A 24,055-nucleotide genomic window follows, 5' to 3' on the forward strand; every position below is an offset into this window, starting at 1 on the left:
TATTTTCAATTAACTGTGAAGAGCACTGATTAGTTAATACCAAAGATATATCAGATACGCCAAAGATACACCAGTAGACAGTTACCAATCATGACAGGTCTGCTGATTATGGACTTTAAAATTATATAAGCCTCAATAACTTAGAACAGATGGAGAAGTATTTTATTTACCCATTACAGGATCTTCTCTATTTACTGAAGTTTTTTTCTACCAAGACATTTTTCTGTCAATACTGGGGAAGGAAAAATTCTTTGTACGTTTGCCTCCTCCGAATTTGTTTTCAAAGACTAAGAGAAATTTTTAATAAGCTTCTAGAAATGTCAGTTCCTGTGTGATTTATATAAGACGGATCTCATCCATTCTAGTCAGAATAGGAAATATATCAGTTTTCAGATCATCTAAGCTCAAGTTCAGAAGTTGGTGCTACATCCATCTGGCACTTTCTTAGACTGTTTTCATGGTTAACTGTTGCAGTCAGTGCTGAAGCAAACTGTAACATAGTTACGAATTGTTCAGCTCAGTAAGGTACCAGATAACCCTCATGGTTAATCTAGGATTAGGGTTCTGATTTCCTTCATTAGTTACAAGTCAGCCCAGTTTCCTGTTTTGGAGCCATGTAATTTTTTTTTTTTTTTTTTTTTTTTTGTGAGGACAGCATTACATTTTCTCTAACAACATATTGAGGTATTTTTAGTGTTGGGGTTTTTTTTTAAAGGATTCCTATACAGTCTCATGGGTCTGAAAGAATTTTATTTCTTTGCCAAGATCTGACAGAATTAGCTAGCTTATACCTAAAAACTTCAGAAACTCAGTGTTATTTGTTGGTGTTCTCTAAATCACTAGTAGGGATGGGAGATGCTGGAGCCACTGGTTTTGGTACTGTCCTACAAAGGCACTTGGCTGAAGCTGTAGTCCAGTGTACTGGTTTTGGCTGGATAGAGTTAATTTTCTTCATAGTAACCGGTATGGGGCTGTGGTTTGGATTTGTGCTGGAAACAGTGCTGATAACCCATCAGCGTTTCAGTCACTGCTGAGCAGTGCTTGCCCAGAGCCCAGGGCTGTTCTGCTTCTCCCCCCACCCCACCAGCGAGGAGGCTGGGGGGGCACAAGGAGTCGGGGGGGGGACACAGCCGGGACAGCTGACCCCGACCGACCCCAGGACATCCCACCCCAGAGGACGTCCTGCTCGGCGTGTAAAGCTGGGGGAAGAAGGAGGCAGGGGGGACGTTGGGAGTGATGGCGTTTGTCTTCCCAAGGGACCGTTCGGCGTGCTGGAGCCCTGCTGTCCTGGAGAGGGCTGAACACCCGCCTGCCCAGGGGAAGTGCGGAATGGATTCCTGGGTTTGCTTTGCTGGCGTGCGCGGCTTTTGCTTTCCCTATTAAACTGCCTTTATCTCAGCGCACGAGTTTTCTCACTTTTCCCCTTCTGATTCTCTCCCCCATCCCTTTGCAGGAGAGTGAGTGAGCGGCTGCGTGGTGCTTAGCTGCCTACTGGGTTAAACCACGACATCCAGCTAAATATTTTTACCTCCTGGATAGTCTGTTTGTTGTGCTTTAGAATCCCAACAAATTACTCTGACTCCAAATTTCTCCTTGATTTTCTTGCAACCCATAACTGGTGAAGAATTCATCCATTTAATTCCTGCTATTGACATGACTGCTAGTCAGTAAATTTCAGGCCATTTTGTGAAACAGCAAATTTGACTACAACAAATGTTAATTGCTATTTTCTCAAGCAAAAGTTGAAACGTAAAGACTGTAATGCACTCTATTAGTTACACAAGATACTGCTTCATTCTTTGGCAAAAATTTTTTGTGTATATATATATATATATATAGCTAGTATCTAACTGTAGAGAAATTTTTTCTGTGTTTCTCTGTGATTTTATAAACTTAAAATGGTTGAACGTATTGAGAAATGACATCACCTGAGAATCTCCTTGCAGTAGGCACTGGTACTTATCGAAGTCTGTTTTTTACATCTTCTACATGGTAATTAGGGTTTTTTTTCCATTGCAATCAAAATGCTATCATGGTGATCCTCTGATATGCCACAGTACATCGATCTTACAATTGCACTTTATTCTAAATAAAAGATCTCATCATTGGGAAGCTTTTATTACCTCTAGCCTATTGCAGCAAATCTATGTCTACTGATCCACTGGATGAACCAGGATGAATTACAAATAGGAGAACAAAGAGGACAGTTTATACATATACTGAATTCCTTTGGGCAGCCCAGTCCATTCCCTTCAGCTTAGCATATTGTCTGCAAACATAAAAGAGATGCTGTACATTTCCAAGTCTGCTGGATAGTTACAGAATTGTAACTTTACAGGTTGGTTTGAACTTCTTTGCATGTCTTCCTTCAATATTCTTGAATGAAAAAGCTACTGTAGTTTTTGAGAAGTTGTATCCTATAAAGGTTGGATGCATATACTCTCCAGATCTAAAACTTTTGGAAGATGACAGAAGACAAGTCTGATACAGGTTATTAAAACATAAATTGTGGATATTATTGGTGGAGGACCCTAAGCCACAGACTGTGTAAAGAGGGAGGACGGACCCAGAGTAGTACTCCTTTTTCCTTGCTATAATGCTGTTTTATTCACCTAGACACCTTCATCTACCAGTGTTCCTCTTGGTTTTCCCCTTAGGGCTGAGCAAACAATGAGTACAGGAGGACAGAAAAGGTTGACCGTCCACCCCCCAAAAAATACCAGATAGGGCACTAGGCAGAGCACCCTTGACAGACCCCACTATTAATGACCAGAGTGCTGACTGATGCCAAGCAGCAACACACAATAGATCATCTCACCTAAATATTACATGTCTTCTGACCCCAAATGAAGAGCAGAAAAAGAGACTTGGGGGAAACCAAATGATCACAAGGGACAGTAACTGAAAAAAGAGGGAGGAGAGTGAGTGTTGCACTGTTGAAAATGCCAAATATGGGAAAGCCGAGGTGTGGCAGCAAATAGACCTTTCATAGTATGACCATTTGTATTAGCCACTGCACAAGACAGGGTCAAAAAAGCTCTTTGGCCTGATGCAGTATGACCGTTCTAGTCAGAGTTTCCCTTTGGATAATGAAACTTGACTCTGGAACATGAACGTTTTGCTGTAAGAAGCCACCATCCTCTGCAACCCTTTGTTAGAACTATATGTGTACACAGTGTGAAAGGGAGTTTGAAAATTGGTCAGTTGAGGCAGGAACTTTCACAGCATGAAACAAATAAATTGCATCTTGGTGACAGAACTGCTTTGCTTTTCTCACTGTCGTGGTTTAACCCCAGCCGGTAACTAAGCACCACGCAGCCGCTCACTCACTCCCTCCCCCCCCAGTGGGATGGGGGAGAGAATCAGAAGGAAAAAGGTAAAACTCACGGGTTGAGATACGAACAGTTTAAGAGAACAGAAAGGAAGAAACTAATAATCATAATAATAACAATAATAGAATGACATCAATACTAATAATAGGATTGGAATATACAAAACAGGTGATGCACAGTGCAGTTGCTCACCACCCGCCGACCGATGCCCAGTTAGTTCCCGAGCAGCGATCCCTCCCAGCCCCACTTTCCCCCAGTTTATATACTAGGCATGACATCACATGGTATGGAATATCGCTTTGGCCAGTTTGGGTCAGGTGCTCTGGCTGTGTCCTGTGCCAACTCCTTGTGCCCCTCCAGCCTTCTCGCTGGCTGGGCATGAGAACCTGAAAAATCCTTGACTTAGTCTAAACACTGCTTAGCAACAACTGAAAACATCAGTGTGTTATCAACATTCTTCTCACACTGAACCCAAAATATAGCACTATGCCAGCTACTAGGAAGAAAGTTAACTCTATCCCAGCTGAAACCAGGACACGCACCCAAATTATCTAGAATGGGAGAAAAAGAAACCCGTACAGAATCCTGAGAATTGTGCACATTTTGGAAGTGTGGAAGACTGGAAAATTCTTCATATTGTCAGATTTCTCTTGCCCATAGAAATTATATGGTCACCAATTTATCTCCGATATATTGCCTCCTTTAGTGATAGCTCTTCACTACATGTCCAGCTTCAGACGTAAGCTTACCACAGACCACTTGTAAATGCAATGGTTTCTATTCAGTTATTTTACTATCTACCCATACCATACTGCTCCTGAAAGCCCTTGTGCTAAAGCCAGAGTATTGAATAAGCTGTTCATTTAAATATTCAAGCCTTTACAGCAGAATGACCCAGAAACTGAGAATTTACCTTATTTTTTCACCCTCTCTAGTCTTCCTCTAAAGCAGCTATCACTAGAGTTGCTGACTGCTGATTCCAATTTTACTACCTTCATTCCATGTTTACCTATTTCTCTTTATCACAAATGTTCGTCATCAAATTAAAAAAATCCATTCTCTCTTCAGATGCATTTTACCTTTAGCAATTAACATTATTCTAGGATGTTGTATTTTAGAGGAGATCTCAAGACCTTCATACTTTTTTCCAGCTTGGAAAACCACTATAGTACACAGATGCAATTAAGATATGAGCCTTGAGGCAGGACAGCTTGCTCACTGAAAACCAGTGTCCCACAAACCATTCTTTTGACCTAGTTCCTATTTTAAAAAATAATTTTAGTAGATTGATTTGCAAGATATCTTTTCTAGTGCTTATTATGGTATAATTAGTCAAAAAAGAAATCCAGACCAATTATGAACTCATCCACTATCTTTGATATGTAGGAATTTTGCTTTAACCTCAGAGGCTGAATTTTCAAACCCGAATCTTTCTTCCTCTCCCGCCCTGCCACCCTCCATGGTAGCCTGTTCTTCCTTTTTTCTTTTCCTCCCAAATCCATCAGCAGCATATCCAAATAAGCAGTTCATATTTACTAATATTTTTAGCTGGTTTAGGCAAATAAACGTTAGCTCGAATTAATGCCCAGTACTCATAGATGTTATCATGTACTTTGTTGCTGTAGTGCTACTTTCAAGCACAATGCTAGCATACTGTGTGTAGGTTCTTTGGTGTCCTGGTTTTGGTTGGGATAGAGTTAATTTTCCTTCTAGTAGCTGGTACAGTGTTAAGTTTTGGATTTAGGATGAGAAGAACATTGATAACACACTGATGTTTTCAGTTGTTGCTAAGTAGCGTTTAGTCTAAGTCAAGGATTTTTCAGCTTCTCATGCCCAGCCAGGGAGAAGGCTGGAGGGGCACAAGAGGCACACATTTATTTCAATTTTGCAGTTTTATCTGGGACTTTGAATTTAGTTTGGGAAATTGTAGTGACAGCCTATGCATTTTGGTTTCATTATGTTGTCTTTATTTTTAATGATGTGATTACCAAGCCATCTCACCTGTCAGTGGGAGGGGACACAGCCAGGACAGCTGACCCAAACTGGCCAACAGGGTATTCCATACCATGTGACGTCATGCCCAGTATATAAACTGGGGGGAGCTGGCCTGGACATGGGAGGCATGGGGAACTAACTGGGCATTGGTTGGTGTGTGGTGAGCAATTGCATTGTGATAATTTGGTTTGTATATTCCAATCCTTTTATTATTATTGTCATTTTATTATGTTATTATTATCATTATTAGTTTCTTCCTTTCTGTTCTACTAAACTGTTCTTATCTCAACCCAGGAGTTTTACCTTTTTTTTTCCCTATTCTCTTCCCCATCCCACTGGGTGGGGAGGAGTGAGGGAGTGGCTGGGTGGTGCTTAGTTACCGGCTGGGGTTAAACCATGACATTTGGGAAAATATATTTCATCTTTTTGTATACTTTTGCATTAATTTTTGCCACCATACACTAGTTAAACAAGAGTGCATATTACTTGTGAAACTACGAGTGGGTCAAAAGCATCCTCAGAAAATTCATGTAATTATATATAAATCATGAATGTTTACATTTACTCATCTACTATTCTTTTTTTCTTTCTTCTTCTTTTTTGTTTTGGCATACTGTTCTAGTTCTGTGCTTGGTGGAGACTGCAACTGATACAGACTGAGGTCAGCAGAGAAATTCATGTGATTTCAATGGACTTAGATCAATTCTATACAGTGTTAACCCTAAACTATCCAGTTTACTTTAGAGGTATTACCCACTACTCTAAGCTCTGGCACTCTTTTCAAAATATGAACAGATTTTTTTTGCTGCTTTATTTTTCAATACCTTCCTATCAAGGAGTTAAGGTTTGGACTTTCTTTTTTCTTTGTTTTCTTTTATTTTCTTTTTTTTAATAATTTTTTTACCTTCTATTTTCTTTCTTACACATCTTTTTTTTTCCATTTTTGCTGTTCTCCTAAATTTTTTTCTCTTCTCCTTTCGGGTTTCACTTTCTCAGATGTTTAAAAGCACAGTGCTTGAGTTTCTGACAATTACAGTTAGTGTCAGCTCTCTTTTTCTTCTTGTGCTGAACCAGCTTTTAAAAGCCACACCAGCTCTCTCAGCAGGTGACTGCTGACTTGTACTGCTAGAAAATCACAGCTTTCTAGACAGTCAGTCAATGCCAGAGGAGGAAAGCTGCCTTGTGGCAGTTTTAATGACCTAAATTGAATTGGTACAATTGGGTGAGGAAGGCTTGTGCGTTACACAGCTGATTAAGAATTGCATAATCTATAATTCTATTGCACCAGAGAGTGCCAGGTGACTCTTCATGTCAGTAAATGAGGACAATATATTTAGCAGCATGGAAATTCACACTTGAGGCTCTTTTTTATGGCTACTGTATTTTTCACCCAAACCTGAAATGCCTGAGTAAATATAAGGATACCAGAAATGTATATATTAAACCCAGGAGAGTAGCAAGTTGCTATCTATCTGTATTTTCTGACAATAAATCATTGGCATTTTATTCCCATGGTACTAGTTAGGAGTATTCTGAAGAAGTGACTCAAATATCATGACTCAATGGCTCTCAAAGCAGTCTGCTGGGGAATATCCTAAGACTTAAAAATTTATTTTAGAAAAAACTTTTTTATTTTTCTGTTAAGAACAAAGATTTTTAAACTGTCTCCTGCATAATTTTATGGGGTACATTATCAGAGGACTTTGGTTACTTTAGAGGCACTTACTTAGGCCACGTTATTAGCGCACTTAGGTTCTTCTTTGTTCCCCTTTTGGTTATGATAGGACTGTTGCTTAGATGGGACAACTCACCTGTGCAAAGTGGGCATGGTGCTGGGTAAGAGACGTATGGGGATAGGGACGAGGGATTTTGGCTGAGTTACAATACACGGAGAACCATACATGAAGTCTGTATGTGTTCAGAGGAGTAAGAGAGAAAAGAACATGTTCCACAAAAAAATTGTGTTATTTTATTTCAATTCCAGAGAAAAGGGTTACAAAGAGTATTTTTTAACAGAGAGAAACTGTTTGTTCTTCCTTTGGTAGTCCTTTCGTGCCATGTAGGGCAGATTGTTAAGTTACACACTAGAAGTACTGAAATCCCTATTCGGCTCTTCTTATTCAAGCAAAGCTGTCACTGATTTCAATGGCAGCTCTGCCTGATTAAAAAGAATTGAATAGAGCCCTGAAGCAATGGTGTTTTGTCCTTGTCTTTGCTCTTCTGGCCCTTAACCATTACTTTTAAAGAGCTTGAAGCAATAGTGGCACCAGCAGTGTTTCAGGTGAACAAGCAAAAGGATAAAAAACAATATCATGAGTTGTTTCAAGTGTTACTACAAGAAAACCCAGTGTGTATCATATTGAAAGAATGGAAAAAGGAAGAATGCATACAAACATTTTTCAAGTTTCTGTGGTGTTTTAAATACATAAAACATTGACATATAATAAAAATGTGTAAGGTTTGTTACTACTTCTATTTATATTCATATGAGTATACTAAGTGGAACACCATGTTTATGCCTATTCCAAGGTTATAACCACTGCATTGCTAACTCCAGCCCAATATTGACAGACATTAAAAAATGACCTTTTTTTATTGCCACACTGGAATTACTAAATAAAATCCCAATTACTCTGTTTTATATAAAGAGCTGAGGCAGGGATTGTTAGAATTAAGAGCATAACTCCTTACAGTATTAACTGAGAAATATGATTGAATAAAGGTGTGTTAGAAAAATATTGGACTTTTCAAGGTTTGAACACAAAGGTCCGCAGCAGTGGGACTGATACAACTAAATATAAATACTTATATTGGAGTCCATCACTCTATAGTCTTTTCATAGTCAAGTAAAAAATAACTGCTTTTAAGATGTGATTAATATGATTTAGATCTCTGCTTTCAGTTAGAGGTATAACTATATATACAGAAATGAGGCTATGCTGACTAGCTCAGAGATGAACCATGTACATTCATTCAGATGAACATGTTTAAAATACATATATTATTATACATAGGTGCAGAATCATAACCACTGGAGGTGGTTTCATCTTGGACAGTAGGAATGACTGTTAACAAAAATTAAAAATAATTCTAGCAAGCTTGGTCCTGCTCCTCTTTTTCTCTGCTCCTCCAACAACTCAAGCTCAGTCTCAGAAGGCCCTGGCACAGGAGATTCCTAGTCCCAGATCTTAACTTGCAGTCATCTTCCCCACAGGATAGCTAATATTTATTGGACAAAGTACTGTTCTTGCCTTCTGCTAGGATTATACATTCAAAAATGCATATCAGTATCTTCAAAACAAAGCTCTGTCTATCATTTCACTCAAAAGATAGAGAACACATAAAGCAAAGGGTTAAATCAACAGAATCCTGTGCACATTCTTCCTCCTCCTGGCACTTTTTTTTTTTTCCCCAAATATATCTGTTAAAAAAATCTCCTTGGTACCAAATCTACTTGGAAGCATCTATAAGACAAGTCTACCACACCTTTTTTTTTCCAGTCCCAGTCTATTTCCTTTAATATACATTCAGCTTTCACTTGAATCCTTTGTCCAATGCTCTCTTTCAGACTCCAGCCTCTTAGACGTATCTGTTCTGTTTAGACCAGAAGGATAGATCAAAGTTCCTGATTCTGGAAGTTGATGGAAAGTTATTTTGACAGGATGAAACCAAATAGGAAATAAAGTTCTCCCAAGGATACCTTATTCCCACAACAGTTTTGCCTTTCCTTTAAGGTAGAAAGGAGGTAAAACAGCACCTAAATGAGCTAGATGTGCTCCATAAATTCTCGCAGGAGACTACCACGCAAATAGCTTGAATGTATTTGGTGTTCCAATAAAACCTACACTGAGATTCCCTGACTTTCTTTAACATTTGGCAGATTTAGCAGAATGCTCTATTCTGACCTTGTCTTCTCCTCCCATAGCTTTTTTGGGTGTCTTGACGATCCCATCAGATTAAGCCATCATGACTCAATTTATTTCCACCTGTATTTTTCATGCAGTCATTTTTCAGCAAACCCATAAAAAGAAAAAATAAGTCACTCACTGCAGCACGGATTCATGTTTCCCAAATCATACAACCATTCACAAAGCTAGTTGCAATTTATAGACTTGTGTGTTGTGGGTAACATTATTTCTACTAGAAGAATGTTTTTATGTAGCACCCAGCAGAATACAGTTAATAATGCATTGCTTAGCATTTTGAATAATTTTAGCAAAGGAATAATTTTAGCACTATAAACTTACTTTAGATGACTCTTTCCCCTACAGACCTTCTTTATGGCTTTGCTCATAAAATCATTACATATCTTGTTGACTTACCTCTCTGGCTTTCTTTTCAGAGTAAATATAAACCAAAATGAAGTAAATTAAAAAGGTGCATTCCTCAATGAAAAATTTGAAGGTGTTCAAAGAATGCACTCTAAAAAAGCTCTTTCAGTTGAAGTTTATTTAATATGTCTGGTTTGATTGGAATTCATTGTAAAGAGTTGTCAAAAATCTGTGCACTTCTGATCTCCTGCTTAAGTTCTCTACATGGATACTACTATCACTTAAGGCTTAAGCTATGACTTAACATATTCTTAGAACTTCCACATACTCAGTGTATAAAACTGATTATCATTCTTGCTGTAAAGTTATGGTTAAATACACATATCCAGCATGATTTTATGTAATAGTTTCAAATTTCTACAGACTCTCCATTTTGAAACTCAAACCTGGAAGGGATAGCTTAATTCACTGAGTCTAGCTCCTTGATCTAGCATTAAAAACTATTATTCTTTCCATAAACACAGGAATCTCTGTGTTAAAAGCAGGTGGGTTTTGGCTGGGTTTTTTTTTTTTTTTTTGGTTGGTTGGTTTTGGCACTGTTTTATTTTGGCTTAAATGATTACCTAACCTCTATGTGGCATACCTACAACTCTTAGATTTCATTTACGATGTTAAATGAGCCAAGTTTTCTCTTCTCTTCTCTTCTCTTCTCTTCTCTTCTCTTCTCTTCTCTTCTCTTCTCTTCTCTTTTTCTCTTCTCTTTCTCTTCTCTTCTCTTCTCTTCTCTTCTCTTCTCTTCCCTCTCCTCTCCCTCTCTCCTCTCCTCCTCCTCTCCTCTCCTCTCCTTTCTTCTCCTCTCCTCTCCTTTTGTAAAACACACTTTCCATTCCCTTGATTATATTATCTCTTTCCTCTTCTCCTTCTGCTTGATTCCTTTTGACTTCTTTTTCTGAAATCTGGTTGACCAGGACTGTACCCTGATTAATATATTTGCTAGAAGTAATATTTCCTTAATTCCACTGAAAAAATTATCAACTGATGCGTCTTACACCAGCATTTCTCTTTCACAGATAGACAAGGCTTGCAGTTCACCGAGATCCTATGATCAAACTCTTGTCCTCCTCTTCTCAGTTTTCAGCTGATAACTCTGCTGACAAAAACTTTTGCTTGTTAAGCACAAAGTGTGTGTCTTCACATCTGTGCTACACACATTTCATTTCATTTCTGTCACTGCAGTTCTCAAGGTCATCAAGTTCTTTCTACAATATTCCTAACCACTGCTTGATGATGTTTCCAACACAGTGTCTTTGGCAAACTTCGTTATTACGTTTCTAATATCCATGCCAAGATCACTAATGAAATTATTAAATAAGATTGATTCCTGGGCTGATCTTTGATCTGCTGGTAACCAGTCTGATACTTTTCCTTTTTAGTATTACTTTTTTACATCCTGTCTGTTACAAGCTGTTTATTCACCTTATAGGTCCTCTATTAATCTCTGGCCTTTTTCCCCATATAAAACTAATATTTCCCATGTTGTGCCACAATAAACAGTACTGAAATTCAGGTTAATGGTGTTTATCACCTTCCTTTTCTTTTTCACATGAAAAAAAAATTATTTAAGAGTGTTGTGATATTAATCTGTCATAATTCACCTTTCCAAACTTGTCTTGCACTTTCTCCCAGTTTCTGTATATGTCCATGTATTATCTTCTTCTTTAAAGTCTTCTCCATAGTCCAGGATTTTGAGTCTTACTGAGATCAAACTTACAGACATATAATGGCTCAGGTCATAACTTTCCTGACTGCAAGTGAAGGTACAAAGTTTTCACTTTTTCCATCTTATAATACCTTCCTGACATCATGAAATTACAAAAATCATCTTCTATCAAGCCTGAAACTTGTTTTCTATCACCTTTACAACTTAGGTGCTTTTCTCTGCTCCTCTCAGCAACTTTGGCCTCTTCAGAGATGTGCTTGACAGAGTACCATGGGAGAAAGCCCTGGAGGGAAGAGGGGCCCAAGAAAGCTGGTTAATATTCAAGGATCACCTCCTCCAAGCTCAGGAGATGCATCCCAACAAAGAGGAGGTGAGGCAAAAACACCAGGAGACCTGCATGGATGAACAAGGAGCTCCTGGACAAACTCAAACACAAAAAGGAAGCCTACAGAGTACCGCGTTCAGCTCTAGGGCCCCCAACATAAGAAGGACATGGACCTGTTGGAGCAGGTCCAGAGGAGGGACACAAAAATGATCAGAGGGCTGGAGAACCTCTTCTGTGAAGACAGGCTGAGAGAGTTGGGGTTGTTCAGCCTGGAGAAGAGAAGGCTCTGGGGAGACCTTATAGCAGCCTGCCAGTACCTAAAGGGGGACTACGACAAAGCTGTAGAGGGACTTTTTACAAGGGCAGGTAGTGATAGGACAAGGGGTAATGGCTTTAAACTGAAAGAGGGTACATTTAGATGAGATGTAAGGAAGAAGTTCTTCACCATGAGGGTGGTGAGGCACTGGAAAAGGTTGCCCAGAGAAGTTGTGGCTGCCCCATCCCTGGCAGTGCTCAAGGCCAGGTTGGATGGGGCTTTGAGCAACCTGGTCTGGTGGAAGGTGTCCCTGCCCATGGCAGGGGGGTTGGAACGAGATGATCTTTAAGGTCCCTGCCAACCCAAACCATTCTATGATTCTATGAAGACAAAGCCATCACACTGCAATACAGATCCTTGATAATATTATGACATTTATCTTCAGGAAACTCCAAGAATCCTTGAAAAATCAAGCCCTGTTGCTCCACATTCTCAATGATTTTAACTACCATTTTGGCTTCTCAAACATTTTCTCTTTTAAGTTTGAACACTTTGGTTTTGGCTTTATTTTAATTTCTTCCTGTGTTCTTAATACAAGTTCATTTTCACTTATTAGCCCTTCAACTCTGTACTGTCCCTAAAATAAAGACAGTTGTTTCTGGTTCAGTGATATTTGTTGAAAAAATGTGTAGGCTCTGTTCTCTGTGAATATCTGGGCAATTATTGAAAATATTTCTCAGTTTGAAGTTTAATTAAAAGTAGGTTTAAGTTTAAAAGCAACTTATTAAGCTTAACTGGGAAACCTCTCCAGCTTTTTGCAGAGTTTTCCAGACAGATTTCTCTTTCTTCCATACTATCATGTATTTTGTGTCTGCCAGTTTCTCCTCTTGAGAGCAACCACATTATTGTGAAGTTCTGTTCTTTTTCACTAGTTCAATCTTCTCATATGTTACTGATCTTAAGTGAGCATCCATGTTTTTACCTGATAAAGCTTATTCAGTTAGTTACAGAATTTTGTTGGATAGCTGTGCCCACAAAACAAATGAGCATTCACGAGAATATGAATAAAATGTTCATATTGATGTAGTTACATAAAATGTTCTTAGTGTAGGCCAGGTGCATTATGAAGTGACATACTAATGACACCTGTGGTACAGACACCTGTGCTTGAAAGACAAGAAGGCTGTTTTGAATTTTTGTCCAAGTAAAAAAAAAGAAAAATTAATATCTGTCCTTTAGCAGTCTGTGAGACATGAGGTGTATATGCTGGTAGGACATGAATGCCAAATATGATGAACTCCTTATACGCCTCATCCATTTAACCAACCAGCTGCTCACAACTGGAGTTTTAAAAAGCAAAAATAATGATGAGGGTAAGAAGTTTTCCATGTATGTAATTGCAGCAAGATGTTGGAAGACCAATGAAAAAGATGAAAATTCATGGTAAAAAACTCATCTAAGAGGATAAATATGACTTTGTTAATATATAAGGAAAGCCACTGCTAGTAATCTTTGGATTCGAGCTGCTGGATGACTGAACTCTTTCTCTTTCCATTTGATTAATTGCATGCCAATACTTTTATTTGTTGTTTGCTTAAATAAAGGATGAATCTTGTGTCAAGGCATGTGAATATTTTGAAGGGGGAGACATACTTTGGAGGAGCTAAGTATGACTAACAGATGACAAGCCAAACCTTTGAATTGCACCACAAGGGCAAGAGTTGAATGGCTCGAAACAGAGAACAGTTACACATCCAGCTTCCTCTGTCATTCACATCTGACGGGTAAGACTCCTTGGGAGATGTTCAGCTTCATGTTCAGATGATGGGCTGGCCTTGTGCATAAGTGCTGATGTTCAGGATGATTTAAGTAGACATCTAAGGTATACTGGAGATAAGATTTATGAAAGGTCATAGGAGAGGGTGACTTGACATTGTAGAACAGCCTGCCATAGCAGAAAATACTGATGTAGCCATTTACAGTGAACTATGAATTACTCTCTTTTTAAAAAAACTTTATGGTAAGCACAGGCAAATATGACAACAATAGGAGCAATAAGAAGAAAACTATATAACTTAAAAAAAAAATCATACCTTAGTGAAATGACTGCATGAACATCTTTAGATGTCTAAAACTCAAGTATTAGACATTTTGCAAGATCTGGAATAAAATTAAGTCTATCTATATATGGGCTAGAAGTACCTAAGCCTGTTTGGGTTTTTGGGGGATTGGTTGGGTTTTTGTGTTTGTTCTTTTTTTGTTTGGTTTTTGTACATTATAGCTATGTAGGGAATGTTTACTTTGTAGAGAATATCAGGAATATCATTGTAGTTTTAATATAGGACATTACTAGTCTCTTTAGATATTTTGGACTAATGAAGCAATGGGTTCTATATTCTACAGAAATTTACTTCCATGTGTTATTTCAACTAAAGTACAGTATTTCCTTAGTGCAGTCTTTTTTTGGCAAGCTTCATGAGCTTTCAAATATTTTTTATAAAGTTTAACTGTTCAGGGTATAAATGAAGGAGGAATTGATTCACTTCTTCATTGGAGGCAAGATTAGTAAAATTATTTAGTAGCTAACAAAGAACAGAACAGCTTCTAGGCTTTCTTGAGTTGTTTTCAATGTGAGTGCCATAGGACTTTAGTTGCTTCCTGAAACAGGGATTAGATCAATTGCTGTTACTATCACTGGTGAAAAAAAAAAAAATTACATAATGCTCAGCTGGCTGCTGACTCACCTTGATACCCTAATTGCCTTATGAAGTGTTGTTTGGTGTCTTCTAACACTTTGTGGGGGTTTAGGATGCAGAAGTTCTTTATAGCTTACACGGACCTTTTAGTTTGCTGGAGAATAACCCTTATACCTGCCACTCAAATAACCAAGAAGTCAAAGCTCCAACTGAAAACATTCAGGGGCACAGTCAGGATACATGAAGTCTGTATTTTAAGACTGAGATGGGACTGGATGACAGCCACTAATATAAGATTAGCATTATTCAGGATTCTTTCTAACCATTCTGGCTGGACACTTTTGGCAATTCTGTGTCAGTATTCATAATTACTCTTCAAAGAAAATAAATGGGATCTCTAAAATTCTTCCTATCTTTGTATTAGGAATATGAAAAAACTAAGGGAGAAATAGTCTTGAGGGGTAGTTTTCAAGTTCTACTTGAACTAGATAAGGGGAAAAAAAAGAAAAGACCTCAAATCTAGGTATCTACTGCTTCCTTTAAATTATAAATTATAAGATTACTGCATATTACAAATTGCCACAATGCAAAAAAAAAAAAAAAAGTAGAGTTTTGAAGGGCTGAAAAGCAATACTTTAAATTGCTTTTATTTATTATATGTCTCAATGTAATTTATAAGTTATGAAATATTTGCAAAGTTTATTTTATATTATATCCACTCCCTTTACTGGTTCTTCCTAAGCAATTCAATAACACAAGTATTTATATATTTTTTTTCTTTCACAGCTGAAAACAAAACAAAAGGAATACCTGACATAAATCCCTATGGTAATCGCTGTCTTCTAATTCCTTTTTTTGCAGTCCAGTGCTTCCATTTCAATAAAGATGATATCATTATGCCATTACTTTAATTATAATATTCCATATCTTATCAAAATAAAAAGTCAGTATATTTTTCCCAAGGGCTATAATTCTGTAGAGTGCATGTCTGAAGTTCAGACACATTTTTAAGCATACAGCACTGAAAGACTACCATTTGGGAATTAATGATTTACAATATATTTATTTATGGCTGAAGAGAAAGTTTTCTTTATTTTTTTCTGTCTTGTGTACATACAGTTCATGTTTATGAATGAGTTATAAACAAATATTAGCACATTGAAGAAAAACTGAACAGAGGGAAATTTCTGTTATTCTGGCTCTTTGCGGGTACATACCCAAAATACATCCTTTAAAAAGAAACAATTTATTTTCATAGTCAGACCTTAGAAGCTGTGGGTGACGGTGATGAAGTACACTATTGGACACATGGGTTTCTTTACAAAGTCATCTTCACTTCTTCCATCGTATTCATTTTGGTATTGCAACACTACTGAATTAGGATTTCCTAGTAGTAAAGTTCATGGCTGGGGAATTGACCTTCAGGGGATGATGGATCTGAAAACTGGGTGCAAAACCACAGGGCTATCTCTGTTAATTAGAAGGAAGCAAGCAGAAATAATAACTGTGAGTCAGAAAGTATTAAAAATTATCTCTTGAGAAACTCTTTTAAGCGAGTGAAGAAAAAAACAGCAAAACAACGTAACTTCCTTTATGACCTTTCTCGTTTAGATTTGGGTGTTGAACACTGATGGTCAAAACATAAATAACTACAAGAGTGGTAGTGTGAGACTCCTAAAATACCTGTGCTTAGTGAGAGGAGTTAATGACAAAGACAGTCTGAAATAGAAGTGAGTTGGCATTTTCCATTTTTAGCTGAATCCTCGGTTTTACTGCAACATTAACTCCAGTATTTGACATCTCTCCATTTTAAACAGCGCAAGCTACTCTTATTTTTACTGTTCAGTGCAGTAGCTGGGAGTTCAGAGGCCTTTTACCTTTGGGTTGTTGGTCAAGGTTCCCCAAAGTCTTGTATGTAGCATATGTTCTCTGACTGAAGGTCTCTTATCTGTTGATTTATTTATGACTTCTTTTAACACTTTGCAGTGCAATACCTGGCACACTTTTCTTAATTAGTTTAATCTTACAACATTTGTCAGATATAGGAAAATAACACCATATCTAACCAGGTAAATCTGAAGGACTTTTTATTTTTACTAATTCTATTTCCATTCCCTTTCTAACCCTCGTTGTGCCAACCACAGCAGAATTCATCTCACTTAACCTTAGACTTTATAAATTGATTTTTTAATCTTAGCTCCCTCTAAGGACAATGAAAAGAGATAGAAATGCTTCAGGGAGTCATTTCTTCCGCCTATTCATGTAGTCAGAGTTGCTTCTCTCTTGTCGGTAGAAGTTGACTTTAAGCTACATACGTATGTGGAGGGTCAATCTTGGCTAGCTGCCAGACCCCCACCCAGCCACTCTCTCAAAGACTGTCATGGGAAAAGTAGCCTCAAATTGGGGAAAATTAATTTAATTTGTTGTCAGTTAAAATAGACTTGGAGAGTGAGAAGCAAAGACAAATTAGAACACTCCCCGCCCCCCCAACTTTTTTCCCCAGGATCAACCTCACCCCTTCATTCCCAACTCCTCTACTTCCTCCCCCACCCCAACTGACACCTAACGAGCTGTCCATAACAGCTCCTCTCTGCTGCTTCTTCCTCCTCGTGCTTTTGCCCTGCTTTTGCGTGGGTTCTCCATTGGCCGCAGTCCTTCAGGAAATTTCTACCTGCTCTGGCATGGGGTACTCCGCGGGCTGCAGTGTGGATGGATATCTGCTCCAGCCCAGTCTTCTCCACCGGCTGCCGGGGAACCTCTGCTGAGGCGCCTGGAGCTCCTCCTCACCCTCCTCCTCCTCCTCCCGGGTGCTCGCAGGGCTGTTTCTCACACGTTTCTCCTCACTCCTGACCGCCCGTGTCACGCTCCTGCCCTTTCTCACCCAGGTTTTCCCCCGTTGGCTGCGGGGCCGAGCCGTGCCCGGCGGTGGGTGGGTTGGAGCCGGCTGGAACCCGCTGTGTCCGGCGCGGACCCTCCTCACAGAGGCCATCTCTGCGGCCCCTCACCGCCGGCCCCTGGGCACCCGCACCCGGTATAACACAACTTCTTGAAGGTTAATGATAGGTAACATGAATAAATTTCTGAGAGAATGAGTCCTTAAACAGGTAGGAGATGGGGTGGGTTTTGTGGAGAAGACTTTTTAGCACTGTAGGACTATACTTGCACGTGTATGGCATGTATACAGCCCCACAAGAAACTAAGTCAAACCAAATTAAAAGTTTTGGCCCATGCATTTATTTTGCATGTAGGTGACTGTTCATATTCAGTTTTGATTTCTATTTTCTTAATGTTTTTGTATTTATTGATTTAATTATTACTATTTTTTTCTAAAATTACTTGTCCTTAGGGTTGTTTAAACAGTCAGTTTTGAGAGCTCAGAACTCAGTTTTTAAGATTCAGAACATACACCTTAGACCAAATTTTAGTATAGAGATTCGCTTTTATTTGGATGCCAAATGAATAACCAAATTATTAAAGTCAACTTGACAGTAGCCAGTAGTTTCTGCTAGGAAAACTGTGACCACAAGATCACTTACTACAGATGCTGAGTCTTCTAAATTGTTAGTGCTCAATGTTATAAAATGTGAAAGACAGTCCTGGTAACAATACCTGCTAGTAGAATATGATCACCTTCTGGAGGTATAATAAAAATATACACACAGATCCAATAACATGTAAGACTTGAACTCACATCTTCTGCACTGCAGCGTGTGTTCCAGGCCTTGGATTGAGTGTATTAGGAAACCCAGACCTCCAAATATATACTTCCTTTGAGGTCCCTAAGATGGAAGGGACTTCCTTACGGAGACCTTCAGAGTAGTTAGCACTCTCTGCTGTCTATATAGGGAATCTCCTACTCTAGGCACCTTCATATAAATTAGGTGGACTGGATTCTCGATATTCTTCTGGAGTTAAGGTTTGTAATTTAATTCAAAATATTTAAAAATGTGAAATAAAGAAACAGTATGTCAAACTGACACTGGAGTCAAAAGTGTTCATTTCTGTTGAAACTGAGTATTTCTATTAAGTCTAAAATGACTTTTTGGTTAGGGGGTTAATTTTGGTGATATATTTGAAGTATTTAATTTCAGCTAGACAATTTTGCTGAGGTTTTTTTCAGTTCATCCAATGAATCAAAAAATTTCTTATTCACACAGGTCTACTGTGCTGAAAACACCATGGCGAGTAGGGTGCCAAGAGATACAATTCACGCATCTCTGCAGATCAGTGAAGCTGGTGCTGCTAATGCAGTTTCTTCAAATGGAACGGAAGAACATATAAATTATCATCAGAATGGGAATTGATCTATATTATATAGTTGTTTGACCTTGCTAGTTTCTGATACAAACAGAATGTTAAAATTCACAAAGATAGTGAGTAGAACATGCAAAGGTATGGTACAACCTGTAGCTTGTTAAAAGAAGACCTGCATAAAAACATGATTCTCTAACTAGTTTCCACCCATCCTCAAAAAGGATGTTACCAGTATAAAGCACAGATAGCCATCTCAGAACACAAAGCCAGCTAAAATATTTAAAATAACTTTAAAAATATCAAGCATCAGTGGAAAAAGAAGATAATGCTGAAAATGTCCTCCACTTATTGAGTAAAACAAGACTTAAAAAAAAAGGAAAGTTTTTACTTATTTAAAAATATTTCTTAGTATTTTCTGACTGTACTAACATCAGAAAATATCCCCAACTAATTCCCATTTTAATCTCAAATCTGATCAACAATATTTTATACAGTCCCTTGTTAATACTTTAGAAGATACTGAGTAAATAATAAATTCCTTTCTTTGTTGCTAGTATATTTGGTAAGCAAGGCTGGTGATACCAACTCTAGGTATAAAAGCTTTTGCTATATCCCTCTGGAGTTTTTTACTCATCTCTTCCATCTTTAAAAGCAGTCTAGAAATGTAAATAACAATTGTAGTAGGACTAGATGGCTCAGGGAATTAGTAATCAGATTCAGAGCCTTTTCTTTCTTTCCTACTAATCTAAATCTAGCTTGACTTGTTACCAAAGGTTGTTGCTAGATAACAATTCAATGGAATATGCTTATTTTTTACACTTATTTGTGACCTCAGCCTATGGCAGAGCCCTCACCTATAAAATTGTTCTGTTGTAGTAGTATCAATAAAGTTGTCATGACCTGAATGGGTATAGATACAGACTTGTTTTTTTTTCCCCGCAGTCTCACAGGACAGTGTGGGAACCTTATGCTGCAGCTCCCCATGGTGCAAGCAAAGAGTAATTTTTTTCTGGGGATGACAGGAAAATGTTTTCATGAGCATAAAAATTCACCTGTTCTAACAAATGAAGAAGGGCTGTATGGCAGAGGGAGCTCTGACAGCAGCGGGTAGAACAATAGTGTTACAAACATGTCAAACTTGAAAGGAGCTACATTAGCAAGTCAATCTCAAGCAAGTAACCTCCTTTGGGAAGACTCTTTGAAAGGAGAAGTGCAGTTAGCAGTCTAGCTGTGTCACTTCTCATTTATACATTTTTTTAAACAGCCTTCTTGGTCAAAAACATCCTCATTAACTTTATTTTCTATTTTCAGCATGCATTTATTATAGCTGGTTTACTCCATTCAGTTTAATATGTCTGCATTTAATTCATTTCTTGACTTTGCTACTGAGACAGTAGCTACAATGCAGAATTTTGCTGAACATTTTCTGAAAGTGCATGTGATGTGCATATCTCCTTTGTCTAGGTTGACAGCCATATCCTCTGAGAATTCCAATGAGTTAGTGAGTCTTTACCTCCCTTGTCTCTCCTTAGGCCATTTTAAAATAATGGCATTATGTTGGCTACTCTCCAGTCCTCTCAGATTTCACTTGATCTATTTTGAAGACCAGAAGTATATAAAAATGTCTGCCAAACCTTCTTCAATTTCTCTCCTTACTTCCTTAACCCTTTTGGACATACAGTGTTTGGTCGTGGCCCTATCAATTTTAAAAGCCATTTCACCTTATAATAACCATACCTGACACACTCTGTACATTTCCTAATTCCTAATCATCCATCTCCATAAATCTGATTTCAGATGTAGTCAAATATCTACTCTCATCTTTTATAAGGCCATATATAACCATTATTTAATGTATCCTCAATCCCCTTATACTCTTTCTAAGGGATAGGTTGCAACATTAAAGTTTCTTTCAGCAATAAGGATATGTCTAGAACTCAGGACTGGGCTAGAGAATTAGTTTTCATTCAGAATTGCAATAAATTTTCTGTTTCTTTCCTGCTCTAGGGAGGAAGCAGCCTGCAACTGAATTATAGCTGTGATAGTTATTTGCTTCTTCACGACAACTTGCTGACCCAGAGACATTGTTCTCTTCAATGCCCTGCAGTCTGCAGGTTTGCAGCCTTGCCAGGGAAGCAAGAAGTGCTTTATGTTTCTTTGCTTCTCTGCATGGGCATGTCAGAATCATAATGATTAGCTCTTGAAAGGACCTCAAGAAGCTATGTAGTCCATCCTCTTGTCCCAGGGTAAAATCAGCTATACCAAAGCTTATTTGTGTTATCTATTCTTAATAGTCTTCAGTCATGGAGATCCCATAACCTCCTTGAGCAATCTGTTCAATGCTTATTTAAATTTTAGCTTTACAACCTTGCCTTAATTTTATTCTATAATTCTTAGAAACAAGATTAAAAAATAATGTATGCTACTTCACACATTACAGCAATTGAAAAACCTCTTAATGTTTCTGCATGTGAGACACTGATTATGCCTAACAAAAGTTTAGAGACAGAGCCTGGGGCTGATCCTAAACACTTACAAGATCTATTTGATGTGAGCTGTCCCACTGAAATCAAGATGACAGCTGATTATAAATATTTTATATTGTTGTCTACCAATGTTTTTTAGCTGTAAAAGTTTTCAGTATTGAGCAGTATGCTAATTCAGAGGTACTTTTATAAATACAACACTGATCTTAGCTGGATCATGTGCAGGAAGTGAAACTAGAGCCTCTGAATCTAACAGAAAAAGCTGTTACTATCCGAGTCATGTTCTTAGTTATATCCATTTGAAAGCATTATTAAATTAGGAAATCTCCGTATGTGTTTTCTCTTCCTGATCGCTGGACAAAGCCCAAAATTATGTTGACATGACCACTTCAAACTAATGCTAGATATTTTAAAAAAACCAAGGCAACATACCAGACACATCTGTTGATATCATATAATGGTCAATATCAAATAACGATCCATCGTGGAGCATCAGAGTCACAGAATCTTTCACTGAGGCAAAGGTTCACCTCAGTTACTTTCCTGAGACCACAGGTCGAGGCTGAATACCTGTGCAGGTACCACAGGCCACCTGGAAAAATGATGACTCGTTACTCTGCTGTAACTTTTGTGTTTGTTTTTTGAAGAATTTCTGCTTGGGTTTCATTAGGTGCAACGAAGATTTCCACATAAAAAATTTAAAGAGTAGAATTCAAATACTGGTTACGAGGACCCACTCCTGTTGAGTGTGTCAGTCATACTGTGACCCCTTTAAAGACCATTTCTAAAGTCATTTTTAGGAGCAGGAAATTTGTTCTGGAATTCCACACTTTCTAAAGACAATAGCCATTTAGAAAATTTGCCTCTGCCTCTTACATTAAAGTTTGTAGTGGTTACTGAGCAGGCACACCATGATGTTCCTTTGGTAAGGTAGGGAGAGGAAGATAGATTGAATTGTATCAACTAAAACCATGTCCTAAATTCTTCTCCTTCCTTTTTCTTTTTTGCATTGTGCATCACGTGGTTTTTTTTCTTGGGTTTTATTTCTCTCTCTTTTTGTTATCTTCCTTCTCATTACAATCATTATTACTATCATTATTAATGTTACGTTTTATCTTATTTCAGTTATTACAGTGTTCTTATCTCAGCCCATGAGTTTTATTTTTATTTTTTTTTATTCTTCTCCCCATCCCACTGGGATGGGGGGAGGAGTGAGTGAGTGGCTGCATGGTGCTTAGTTGCCGGCTGAGGTTAAGCCACGACAGCTGGTTAGCCAGGACAGCTGAAAAATGATTAAAAATGACTTGGTGAACACTTCTGCCAGCTCCCTCAGTAACTGGCCCCACAGACTTGTGTGTGTCTAAGTGGTGTAGCAGGTCACTAAACATTTCCCCTTAGATTATGGGGGCTTCATTCTGCTCCCCGTCCCTGTCTTCCAGCTCAGGGGGCTGGGTACCTGGAGATCAACTGATCTTACTATTAAAGACTGAGGCAAAGAAGGCATTAAGTACCTCAGCCTTTTTCTCATCCTTTGTAACCATGTTTCCCCCTGCATCCAAAAAAGGATGGGCATTCTCCTAAGCCCTCCTTTTGTTGCTAATATAGTTATAGAAACATTTTTTATTGCCTTTTACAGCAGTAGCCAGATTAATTTCTAGTTGGGCTTTGGCCCTTCTAATTTTCTCCCTGCATAACCTCACGACATCCTTGTAGTCCTCCTGAGTTGCCAGCCCCTTCTTCCAAAGGTCATAAACTCTCCTTTTTTCCCCTGAGTTCCAGCCAAAGCTCTCTGTTCAGCCAGGCTGGTCTTCCCCGCCGGCTCATTTTTCAGCACATGGGGACAGCCTACTCCTGCGCTTTTCAGATTTCCTTCCTGAAGAATGTCCACCCTTCCTGGATTCCTCTGCCCTTCAGGACTGCCTCCAAAGGGACTCTGTCAACCAGGCTCCTAAACAGGCCAAAGTCTGCCCTCCAGAAGTCCAAGGTGGCACTTCTGCTGACCCGCCTCCTTACTTCTCCGAGAATCAAAAACTCTATCATTTCATGGTCGTTATGCCCAAGATGGTCTCCAACCATCCAAGTTCCTCACTTAGGACAGGTAACTACTTGATTTTATAGACCGTGCTCTGCGTGCTGTTACACTTCCCTGTCCTGTGATGGGGTCATCAACAACACTTGGTTGGCTGAGTGCCTAGGACCTTCAAGGCCGATAAGGAAGGGACTAATCGGCCTGGCACCCAGGAACCTTGAGGCTGGTATAGAGTGGAAGAAGAAATATGTTTGATTTGTTTACTTGGTTCACAGGACCTTCAGGGCCTGATAGTGAGAGGAAAGGGAATGAAAACATCACCCGCTCGGTCACAGAGAATGGCTGCTTGCCTTATAAAATAGCTTTAGTTATGCTAACCACATTACCAGGGGTCAGGAGCAGGGGGTACTGGTCACATAACGTCACTCTTCTTGTACTCCTTGGGTCCTAGGGTTGATGAAACCAATTTTCTTCAGGAAGAAGAGGCAGATCATAAGCGAATTATCATCCCAAGGTATTTGCCAGGAGGAATCTGATGCTAATGCTAATGATTTCTTCCTCTTCATTTGGATCATGTTGACATCATTTTTATACTTCTTTGATAACACAATCTGTTTACTTGTTCTTTTCTTCATTGTCTTGCAATTCAATATCATATCTAAATTTACTATATATGTTATACTTTAAATAT

This window comes from Aquila chrysaetos, chromosome 2, assembly GCF_900496995.4.
Source record: "Aquila chrysaetos chrysaetos chromosome 2, bAquChr1.4, whole genome shotgun sequence".
NCBI lineage: Eukaryota > Metazoa > Chordata > Aves > Accipitriformes > Accipitridae > Aquila > Aquila chrysaetos.